Raw genomic sequence first — 11,345 nt, 5'->3', positions numbered from 1 at the left:
CATCCATTCCTCCTTCCTAGCACGAGTTCTAATTCCAACTCCACCAAGACAGGCAACTTCAGTATATTGCTTATAGCCTGTCCCTTCTGTATAAATGAGCTACCTCCTAAATTGTTGTGAGACTCAAATGGGAAAAGTAAGTAATTCTAATTACTCTTTACAGGGACAAGAAGCGGACAGAACAAGCCCACTGCAGAGAGGTGAGCAAAAACGGAAAGACCTAGGGCAGTGGGTGCTTGGGGTCAAGACTGGGAAACTCCAGAGAGGGGAAAGGGTCACATCTTAAAGATCTGGAGCCAGCACAGAGGAGGAAAAGAGGGAAAAGACTGACTTAGTACTCAGGCAGGACCCGGGGGGGCATAAAAACAGAAATTGAGTATTTAAAATTAGTAAACAATGCTGGGTCAGGATCAGAGTTTGTCTAATCAATGCTGAATCCCAGTAAATTCACAAGGATTAATTGGTGGAATGAATGAAAGGGAAAAATATCACTCAGTTAACTCTTCAAAATTAAGAGTAGGAAAATTCTGCAATACTCCTCAGTGGGAAGTTGTTAAGGAGAATAGTACTCTGAAGGTTGGAAAAACTTCATGCACATTGTATTTCTATATAAAGATATGCTTATTGTAGAGAGATAAAATATTATGTTAACCTTAAAAATGAAACTGCCAGTTATTTTGCCAGCAAAATAAATAAAAAAAAGATTTATGTGGGAATAGCAGAGAATTGCAACCCAGGACAAGCAAGCTAAGGAGTCCACAGAACAAAGGAGACGAATGCTCTTTGATAAAAGAAAGCAGCAGTTGAGAAGGCTGTCGTAAACAAAAAGTCCGTTGGAATAAACTGGTAGATTGAAGTATAGTGGCTTTTCATTGGCTGAATGGTGACAGTCTCTCATTGGCTGGGCTGTTGCCAAGAGAGGAGAAAACATTTCATCCTCTTGCTGGGGTAGTAAAGTGGTATCTACTTGCAAGATGCCTGTCTTCCAGTTTGGTCTGCAATTGGCAACCAGTGGTAGGGCTGAGAGCACCCCCCGCCCCTCGTCCCCCGGTTCCTCACCTTCCAGACTCCATTCTGACGAGATTTCCTTTTATTAATCTTCACAAATGATGAGTTTATACTGGTAAACATCCCCTTATTTCTGTAAATGGCTTTTAGTCAGTCATTCACACTGCCTAGACAAGCTGGAAAGCAATAAAGTGGACTTTTATATATTTATTTTCAAACTGTTTGTTGAAATATAACAAACATGCAGAGTCTGTGAATAAATTTTATTTTATTTTTTATTTTTTTTTGTGAATAAATTTTAAAAGTGATCACATCTATGCACAAATCATCAAAATGTCCATAAAGGGTACATGCCCATGCAATTGCTACTCAGTTTTTTTATTTTTTATTTTGTTTTTATTTATTTTTTACTTTTTAATTTTTTTGCTACCCAGGTTTTTTACAAAGAAAATTACCAGGAACCCGGAAGCCTCTTTCATGGTTCTCCTGGTCACTACAACCTCTCATCCTCCAAGAAAAAGCTTATGAATTCTTGTAACATCTGACAGGGTTCAGAATTCAGCTGCCCTAAAATATGGCACCTTAGCATATTGAATATGTTAAGTTGAAGGAGTTTGAGAAATGGCAGGTTCTGGAAGAACTCTCTTACCTTCCCCTGAAGCAGGCCCTAAGATGCTCAGGTGATAGATGTCCTTTCTATACCCAAAGGAAAGAAGCATCCTTATCTCTGAAGGTGGAGGGACACAGAGAGGAATCCAAATGAATGGAATCGCTAAATTTCCCTCAGTTTACGACACTTAAACTCATATCCCATTGTCCTATCACATTTTCCCACTACTTTCTACTCTTCATCAAACCTAGCATAAAAATGTCTAGGTTAACAACTTTGTGTTTTCCTTTCCTTATAAAGGGTCCGGTGCCAAGTAAAACTTAAATACGTTTGCATGTTTTTTCCTGTTAATCTGCCTTTTGTTACAGAACCCCAACCAAAAACCTAGAAGGGTAGAAGGGAAGATTTTTTTCACCCTCTCCTACACATCATAGGAGAGTTTTCCTGGTTTCTGAACTTTGTGTAAATAGCATTCAACCCCTCCTTTGGGACTGATGCAAGAGTAAAACCCTGAACGATGCAGAACAGCGCCACCTAGTGTATTATGGCAATGACTGCAGTGGGGCAAGGGACACTCTTTTCAGTAAAGGGGTATCCATTCTCATACTACACATAAAAATCAAAATCAATCGGGGCGCCTGGGTGGCTCAGTTGGTTAAGCGACTGCCTTCAGCTCAGGTCATGATCCCGGAGTCCCGGGATCGAGTCCCGCATCGGGCTCCCTGCTCGGCGGGGAGTCTGCTTCTCCCTCTGACCCTCTTCCCTCTCGTGCTCTCTATCTCTCATTCTCTCTCTCAAATAAATAAATAAAATCTTTAAAAAAAAAATCAAAATCAATCTAGAACGAATGTAGAAATAAATGTGAGAGGTGAAACAAAAAACATAGAGAAAAATGTGACTTCATATTTTGGAATAGGCAGCTATTTCTTAAATAGGAGGCAAAAGAAAGAAAGATTTGATAAACTGGAATGCATTACAATTAAGAACGGCTCAAAAAAAATTGAGAACTGCTCATCAAAAGACATGATTGGGTGGGGACGCCTTGGTGGCTCAGTCGTTAAGCGTCTGCCTTTGGCTCAGGTCATGATCCCAGGGTGCTGGGATCGAGTCCCACATCGGGCTCCTTGCTCAGTGAGGAGCCAGCTTCTCCCTCTCCCTTTGCTGCTCCCCCTGCTTGTGCTCTCTCTCTCTCTCTGACAAATAAATAAATAAAAATCTTTAAAAAAAGTTTAAAAGACATGATTGGGTGAACATAAAAAAAATCATTGGGGTGCCTGGGTGGCTCAGTCGGTTTAGTGTCTGACTCTTGATCTTAGCTCAGGTCTTGATCTCAGGGTTGTGAGTTTAAGCCCCACATTGGGCTCCACATGGAGCCTACTTAAAAAACAAACAAACAAACAAACATCATTGATAGTGAAAAAGCAACCCATGAAGTGGAAGAAAAACATATATCTACAAAATAATTGATATGTAGACTATGTAAAGAACTTTTACAAATTGACAAGAAAAAGTCAACTCAATTTAAAAATAGGCAAAAAAATAAATCTGGACACATCACAAAACAGGATATCCGAATGGCCAATAAATGTAGGAAAAGGTTCTCGACTCTGTTAGGGAAGTGCTAAGTAGGTTACCACAATGAGATACCACTACTCCCTCAACAGAATGGGTATAAGAAGACTGAAAATACTAAGCATTAGTGAGGCTATGGAAGAAGTAGAACTCATGTTGCTGATGGGAGGGCGATTTGGTCTAGTCATATTGGAAAACTAGTAGAATCTGCTACAGCTGTACAAATGCATATCCTATAACCTAGAAAGAAATTCCACTTCTCAACAAAAGACAGGTGCAAAAATATTCACAGCAGCATTGTTATTAGTAGCCCAAATTTGGAAACTATACCAGTGCCCATTAACAGAAGAATGAATAAATTGTAACATATTCACACACCATGAATGAACAAAGTGCCACTATACGTAACATTCTGGATGGACTATCACAAACATAATGAGTTGGGTAAAAAAGCCAGACACAAATGAGGACATAGTGTATTCCCTGATACACAAAGTACAAAGCAAGCCAAGAAAGGTGTACTGTTAGATATCAGACTGTGATTACCCAGGGACCCAGGGGGCTGGGAGACCTTGATTGCTAGGGAAACAGAGGGCTTCCTGGATGCTGATAGAGTTCTAGTTCTTGATCTGGATGGATGCTGATAACGTGGGTGTGACCAGTTTGTGAAAACTCATCCAGTTATATGTATACTATAGTTCACTAAAAAATTTTAACTAAGTCCACTCCCAGCTCTTAAGCTCCACAATTTCCTCATCTCAGAAAATGGCGACTCTTCTTTTTTTTTAAGATTTTATTTATTTATTTGACAGAGAGAGAGACAGCGAGAGAGGGAACACAAGCAGGGGGTGTGGGAGAGGGAGAAGCAGGGGCTTCCTGCTGAACAGAGAGCCCGATGTGGGGCTCGATCCCAGAACCCTGGGATCATGACCTGAGCGAAAGGCAGATGCTTAACGACAGAGCCACCCAGGTGCCTGAAAATGGCAACTCTTAACAAACAATTCAAGTCAAAAAACTTTTGAGTCCTTCTTGACTCCTTTCTTTCTCTCACACCCCAAACCTCAGCAAATATCAATGGTCTACTTAAAAAATATATCCAGAATCAGCCCAGTTCTCACCATCTACACTACTATCTTTTTGGTTCAAGCCTCCTTCAACTCTACCAGATTGTAATATCTCCTGTCTGGTCTGCCTGTGGATAAGAAACCCTTATCCATACTGAACCCAACCATCAGAGCAATCCTTTGGAAAGCTTAAATTGGATGATGTCAGTCCTCTGCTCAAATCTCTCCCATGGGGTGCCTGGGTGGCTCAGTTGGTTGAGTGTCTACCTTCAGCTCAGGTCATGATCTTGGGGTCCTGGGATCGAGCCCCATGTTGGGTTCCTCGCTCAGTGAAGAGTCTGCTTCTTCCTCTCCCTCTCCTTTGGGTTTTCTGGCAGCAAAGGTGAAGTTCAATATTTTCATTCTCCTGTACACGTTGATGTTTGAACCATGGGCGTAAATAACTGGTTTTCTCTCAGACGCCTTACCTGTCTTCAATTAATTTTTTTTTTTTTTTTTTTGAGCAGGGGTTCTCAATGAATGATCGGATGTCATAGCTGAGTTTGGGTGGGGTGCTACTGGCATCTAGTGGTGGAAGCAAGGATGCAGCTAAACACCCCTCAATGTTCAAGCCACTCCCATATCACTGACCTTCTCTCTTTCGAGAACCCGGGCTTTACATGCCGGGCAACCGTGTTAGAAAACCTATACTTCTTCTGAGATGCAGAAAACAAACAGGATCTGAGGACTTTGAAGTGCATCTTGATTTTCCTTGGAGTTACTGATCATTATCTACGTGTTTGTTAACTTGCATTTGAAACACAGCAGCTCAAACTTGTAGGATTATTTTATTTTATTTTATTTTATTTTATTTTATTTTATTTTATTTTATTTTATTTTATTTATTTGACAGAAAGAGACACACAGCGAGAGAGGGAACATAAGCAGGGGGAGTGGGAGAGGGAGAAGCAGGCTTCCCGCGCGCGGAGCAGGGAGCCCGATGTGGGGCTGGATCCCAGGACGCTGGGATCATGACCTGAGCCGAAGGCCGACACTTAATGACTGAGCCACCCAGGCGCCCCGCCATATAGTAAATATTTTAGGCTTTGTGGGTCTAAAGAAAATCTCACTCCCCCCTATGCATCTCCCCTTTAACCTCACACAACATTTAAAACTATTTCTGATACCTCTGGCCTCCAAATGTGCTTCTGTGTGTTCCCTCACACTAAATGATTCTCACATTTTCTGGCTACCAGCTGGATGTCCTGCAATTCAACTTAGTTCTGATACTATCTACCTGGATATAGTGTCAGATCCCACAGGTTAAGGGTTCAGTCCCACAAGACCACCCCTGTCCCACTTCAGAAACCAATTGCAAGTCCAGATTGTCTCCTATGCTTCTGACTGACTGGCTATAAATCAGAGGGGCTCCCTTGGCCCTCTCCTCAGTTTCAATGAATTTTCTAGAGCAGCTCACAGAATTCAGGAAAACAGGTTACTTACTAGATTACCCCCCCTCCTTTTAACAAAGGATAAGAATGAACAGCTAGATGAAGAAGTATATAGGGCCAGGGCCAGAAGGGTCCTGAGCACAGGAGCTGCTGTCCCTGGGGAGTCTGGGGTGCTTCACCCTCCTGGAACACGGATGTGTTCTTGTTCACCAACCCCAAAGCTCTCTGAACCCTGTCTTTTTAGTTTTTTTTTTTTATGGGGGTTTCATTACATAGGTTGGATTAATTGAATCATTGGTCATTGGTGATTGGTTCAACCTCCAACACCTGGAGGATGGGGGGTTGGGGCGGGGCTAAAAGTTCCCATTTTCTAATCACTGCTTGGTCTTTCTGGCAACTAGCCCTGAAGCTATCTAGGAGTCCCTGAGCCAAGAGTTGTCTCATTAGCATACCAAAGACACTCTTATCGCTCAGGAGATTCCAAGGAGTTCTGTGCCAGGAACTGGGGACAAAGACCAAATATTTTTCCATAGAGACAAAAGCCAGCCTTCCATCTACAAAAATATTCTCCCCATGTCACTCTCAGAGAGCACACAGAACACACCCCAGAAAGTAAGTTCTGCTTAAAAACACTCCATAGAGCCTGCTTAGTACAGAAATTTAACTTCAAACCTAAGATAGCATTGATTTAATAGTCAAGTGTAATATTACTCTGCCCATTTTATAGATGTTGAAGTGAACTCAGAGTTAAGTTAGTTAATAAATGACAGGAACTAAAACACAGGACAGTAGGACTTAATACAAAAGCTATTTGACTTGAAAGCCATGATTAACCACTTTCTTAGACATGAATTAGGGAGGAGTCAGGATTTCTAGTATACCCAGTATTTCATTCCCTTTCAGTCATTGCAGAAGCCTAGACCCAAGGCAGACGACAGAATCCTGAAAAGGAAGGTGTTCCAGAGATGAGTTTCCTCAAGGCTCACTTCATGTCCCTGTTCCGTAGGCTGTAGATGAAGGGGTTAATCATGGGAGTGACCACCGTGTACATTACTGAGGCTACTGCTCTCCTCCTGGAGGAAAGAGAAGCTGCTGAGCTAAGGTAGACTTCAACATAAGTCCCATAGAATAAGAAAACAACGGACAGGTGAGACCCACAGGTGGAAAAGGCTTTGAACGTTCTACCAGTTGATGGGATTCTCAGGATGGAGAAGAAAATTCGAGTGTAAGAGAAAATTATCCCTGAGAGTAGACCAACCCCCAGCAGGCTGGTCACTAAATACACCAGAATGTTATTGATGAGTATCAGAACAGGCAAGTTTGAGGATCTGAGCAAGCTCACAGAAGTGGGAGATTTTCATCTGTGTAGGACAGTTGCAACACCATCAGACTGTGGAGCAGGGCGTTCTTAATGCTAATGAGCAAGGAGAGAGGAAGCAGCAGGCCACAGAGGTGGGGGTTCATGATGACCACGTAATACAGAGGATGGCAGATGGCCACATGGTGGTCATAAGCCATCACCATTAGCAGGAAATTGTCCATACATAGAAAAACCATGAAAAAATATACCTGAGTGAGGCAGGCTGCATAGGTGATGGCTTTGCTCTCTGTCTGGATGTTCACCAGCATCTTGGGGACTATAGTGGTGCTGAAACAGATGTCTACAAAGGACAGGTTGAAGAGGAAGAAGTACATGGGGGTGTGGAGGTAGGAGTCAGACCTGACTGCCAGGATGTTGAGCAGGTTCCCCAGCACGGTGACCAGGTACAGGGTCAGGAACAGCCCAAAGAGAAGAGGCAGCCATTCTGGATCCTCTGAGAGACCCAGGAGGATGATTTTTCCAAATGTATAACCTGTCTGGTTATACATTTCTTCTGTCTGGTTTTCGGATTCCATGTTGTTGATGTGTCTGCTGAGTTAGAGACCGTGAGTTAGTTACAGTGAAACAGACACACAGACATCCCTTGTTGGAAAGAAGTCTTTTATCTTTTGCTTTAAAATCTTGTAATATTTACACAATTCTTCCCATCAGATTCCTTTACTCCAAGTAAATTTTGAGTGACTTCTATGTATCACTCATTTTTCTAATGCTAAAATTAAGAATGAAAACAAGTGCTGTTTTATTTATTTATTTATTTATTTATTTATTTATTTATTTATTTTTAAGAACTCTCATGCCTCCATGCCATTTTAAAATCTAGGGTTAAATTCTGGTAGTTTCTTCAAACTATTAAACTTTGTTAGATGACTTTACTTTCTCAGAAAATTTTAATTGTGTAGTTAACTCTGTACTGGGTCTGCTCATAATTACAAATCTCAGGTAATCCTGGAAATTATCATCTGACATTTTCTACTGCCTCCATGTGAGAAAAACACTATTAACTCATTTCTTTAAATATTCTGTATCTTACAATTACATCAAATCATTCTATTAGGACCTGCGTTTCAAAGGAATTGCTTTTGCCGGACTTGTGATTTGTCATTTGTCATCAGCCTACAGTGAATGAGAGACATTCTAAGAAAAGGCTGAATGAGTCTCTCTCTTGTGTCTGTTGAAGAAATGTCACATCCAGAGGGGAAATTCTTGTCTGTTCCTTAAAACAAGAACAGCTAATGCTTTTTATGAACAACTGGTTATTTTCTCTAATAATCACATTTTTTTCTTTTCTCTTTTCTCCCTCTCTCCCTCCCTCTGTCTCTTCCTTCCTTCCTTCCTTCCTTCCTCTCTTTCTTTCTTCCTTCCTTCCTCTCTTTCTTTCTTTCTTTCTTTCTTTCTTTCTTTCTTTCTTTCTTTCTTTCTTTCTTTCTTTCTTTCTTTCTTTCTTTCTTTCTTTTTGCTTGTAAGCTTATAGCCAGATATATGGGCCATGTCTAGAAACTGAGAAAGTGATTTTATAGCATATTTCTTTTTTAAAAAAGATTTTATTTTAAAGTAATCTCTACTCCCAATGTGGGGTTCAAATCCACAAACCCAAGATCAAAGGTTGCATGCTCCACCAGGTGCCCATATAGCATATTTTTTTGACTGATTATTTCTTTTTTCTTTTTTTTAAGATTTTATTTATTTATTTGAGAGAGAAAGAATGAGAGACAGAGAACATGAGAGGTAGGAGGGTCAGAGGGAGAAGCAGGCTCCCTGTGGAGCAGGGAACCTGATGTGGGACTCGATCCCAGGACTCCAGGATCATGACCTGAGCCAAAGGCAGTCACTTAACCAACTGAGCCACCCAGGTGCCCGACCGACTTTTTCTTAATAGCCACCCTCTAGGATATGTCCAAATAGCAATGATTTTGTAATTATCCCCCACCTTTCAAGTACTCTTTAGTGCATTGATTTTGTGCATCTTTACAGAGCAGTCTTCCCATGGGTGCCAGCACGGGTCCAGTACATCCTTGTAGGATACTTCAATGGCATTCTACCCATGAAACTACAAAGTCCTCAGTGGCATTCAAGTTCCTTCATTATCTGGCCCCTGTAATAATTACATATGGGATGATGTACTCTCAGCAATTGCCACCTCATAAAAGTGACACTCCACATCATGGTTGAGTCAAGAAATCTTGAAAAGTGAATAATTCTAGGAGCTGGTATGCAAATACATTATTGATAAAAATGTATCATTTCCTGCTTTAACCAAAACCAAACTATCTTAGGAAGGATACATATTCATAGCAGAAGTAGAGGGAGGATGGAATGCATGGAGTCTTGAGAGAACAAAATGTGTAAGTGAGCATTTTTTTCCTTGGCCCCCTTCCTGCCTAAGTGGGGGAGAGAACTGTCCAACCAGCCAATGCTAACATCCAGGCCACTTGATAGAATCGCAATCCACAGGATGGTTTATAAAGCAAGGGTGGGAGGACGTTAGTTTATTCATGAAAGAGAGAAGTTGAGCATAGTTCAAAGGACATTTATATCCTTCAAATGAATAAGATGGTATGTGCATTAAACAAGAAAAGATCTCAGTGCTAGGGACATAGTGAATAGTCTAGACATATTGGCTATAATTATTGCTGTTGTTACTACTCTGATTAATAACAGTATAGTGATTATACTAATCTTTACACTTGATCTTAGCCAAAAGGCCAAGGAGCAATGTAGTAGTCTTTACAGAAGAGAAAATGTTGAGCTTGGTTTAGGATATTCCCTTTCCCCTCGATTTCCTGACACACAGACTGTTACCTTTCTCAATAGTCACTATTGCAGAAACATGAATGGAGGTTATACATTTGGAAAATTTTAAAATTCACGAAAGAGAAGGAGTCTTTATAATTATTTTGTGTTAAAATGTTGAAGGGTTTCATAAAAATATTAAAAATAGAATTGCCATATGATTCAGCAATTCCTCATCTGAGTATATTCTCAAAAGAATTGAAATGAGGGTCTCAAAGATATATTTGTTTACCCACGTTCATAGGAGCATTATTCACAATAGCCAAAATATGGGAGCAATCCAAGTGTCCACTGACAAATGAATGGATAAACAAAATGTGGTGTATCTATACAATGAAATATTAAATACTATTCAGGGTCAGAAAGAGATGACATTCTGATACCTGCTACAACATGGATGAACCTTGAGGACATTATGTTAAGTGAAATAAGCCAGTCTCAGAAAGATAAATACTATAGGATTCCACTTCTATGAGGTTCCCAGAGGAGTCACATTTACAGAGACAGAAAGTGGAATTATGGGTGATGGAGCTGGGAGAAGGGGATGGAGAGTTAGTGTTTAAGGGGGACAGAGTTTCAGTTTTGCAAGTTAAAAGAATTTCTGGAAATGGATGGTGGGGATGGCTGTACAACAATGTGGATGTACTTAACACTACTGAATTGGACACTGAAAAATGGTTAAAATGGTATTTTTTATGTCCTGTGTATTTGACTATGATTAAATAATTAAATTACTATGATTAAAAATAAATTAATAAAAAGTGTTGAAGAAACTTTTTTCTGATTTGCTTTATTATGCTCCTGTCCTTCATGGTGCTTTGAGAAATCAATTGCGGGCGCCTGGGTGGCTCAGTTGGTTGGGCGACTGCCTTCGGCTCGGGTCGTGATCCTGGAGTCCTGGGATCGAGTCCCACATCGGGCTCCCTGCTCAGCGGGGAGTCTGCTTCTCCCTCTGACCCTCTTCCCTCTCGTGCTCTCTGGCTCTCATTCTCTCTCTCTCAAATAAATAAATAAAATCTTTAAAAAAAAAAAAAAAGAAATCAATTGCCCCTCATTTCTCACACTTCATGGATGTTCTTGGGGAACACAGCCCCGGCAGGTGGATGAAATAGGCAAAGGGGAGGAGTGCATGGGTGGTGCAGTCAGTTAAGCATCCAACTCTTGGTTTTGGCTCAGGTTATGATCTCAGGGTCATGGATTGAGCCTGAGTCAGGCTCTGCACTCAGCAGGGAGTCTGCTTGCAATTCTCTCTCTCCCTTTCCCTCTGCCCCTCCCCACACTCGCATGCACTGTCTCTAAATAAATAAATATTTTAAAAAAAAGAAATAGGCAAAGGGGATTACGAAGTACAAACTTCCATTTATAAAAGAAGTAAGTCACGAGGATGAGAAGTACAGTATAGGGATTATAGTCAATAATATTGTAATAACTTTGCATGATGAAAGATGGTGACTGTATTTACCATGGTGAGCATTTTTTAATGTATGTAA

The 11,345-nt window shown here is 40.8% G+C and overlaps 1 pseudogene; it reads right to left on the bottom strand.

The window, feature by feature from the left end:
• Nucleotides 1-6,600: 6,600 nt before the first annotated feature.
• On the bottom strand, nt 6,601-7,580 carry LOC112816465 (olfactory receptor 7G3-like; annotated as a pseudogene).
• Between the last annotated feature and the right edge of the window lie 3,765 nt (nt 7,581-11,345).

This window comes from Callorhinus ursinus, unplaced genomic scaffold, assembly GCF_003265705.2.
Source record: "Callorhinus ursinus isolate GAN/ISIS: 27379988/994484 unplaced genomic scaffold, GSC_fseal_2.0 scaffold82, whole genome shotgun sequence".
NCBI classification, from domain to species: domain Eukaryota; kingdom Metazoa; phylum Chordata; class Mammalia; order Carnivora; family Otariidae; genus Callorhinus; species Callorhinus ursinus.
The sequence above is the reverse complement of the archived record's forward strand: the minus strand, read 5'-3'. Positions and strand labels throughout refer to the sequence as shown.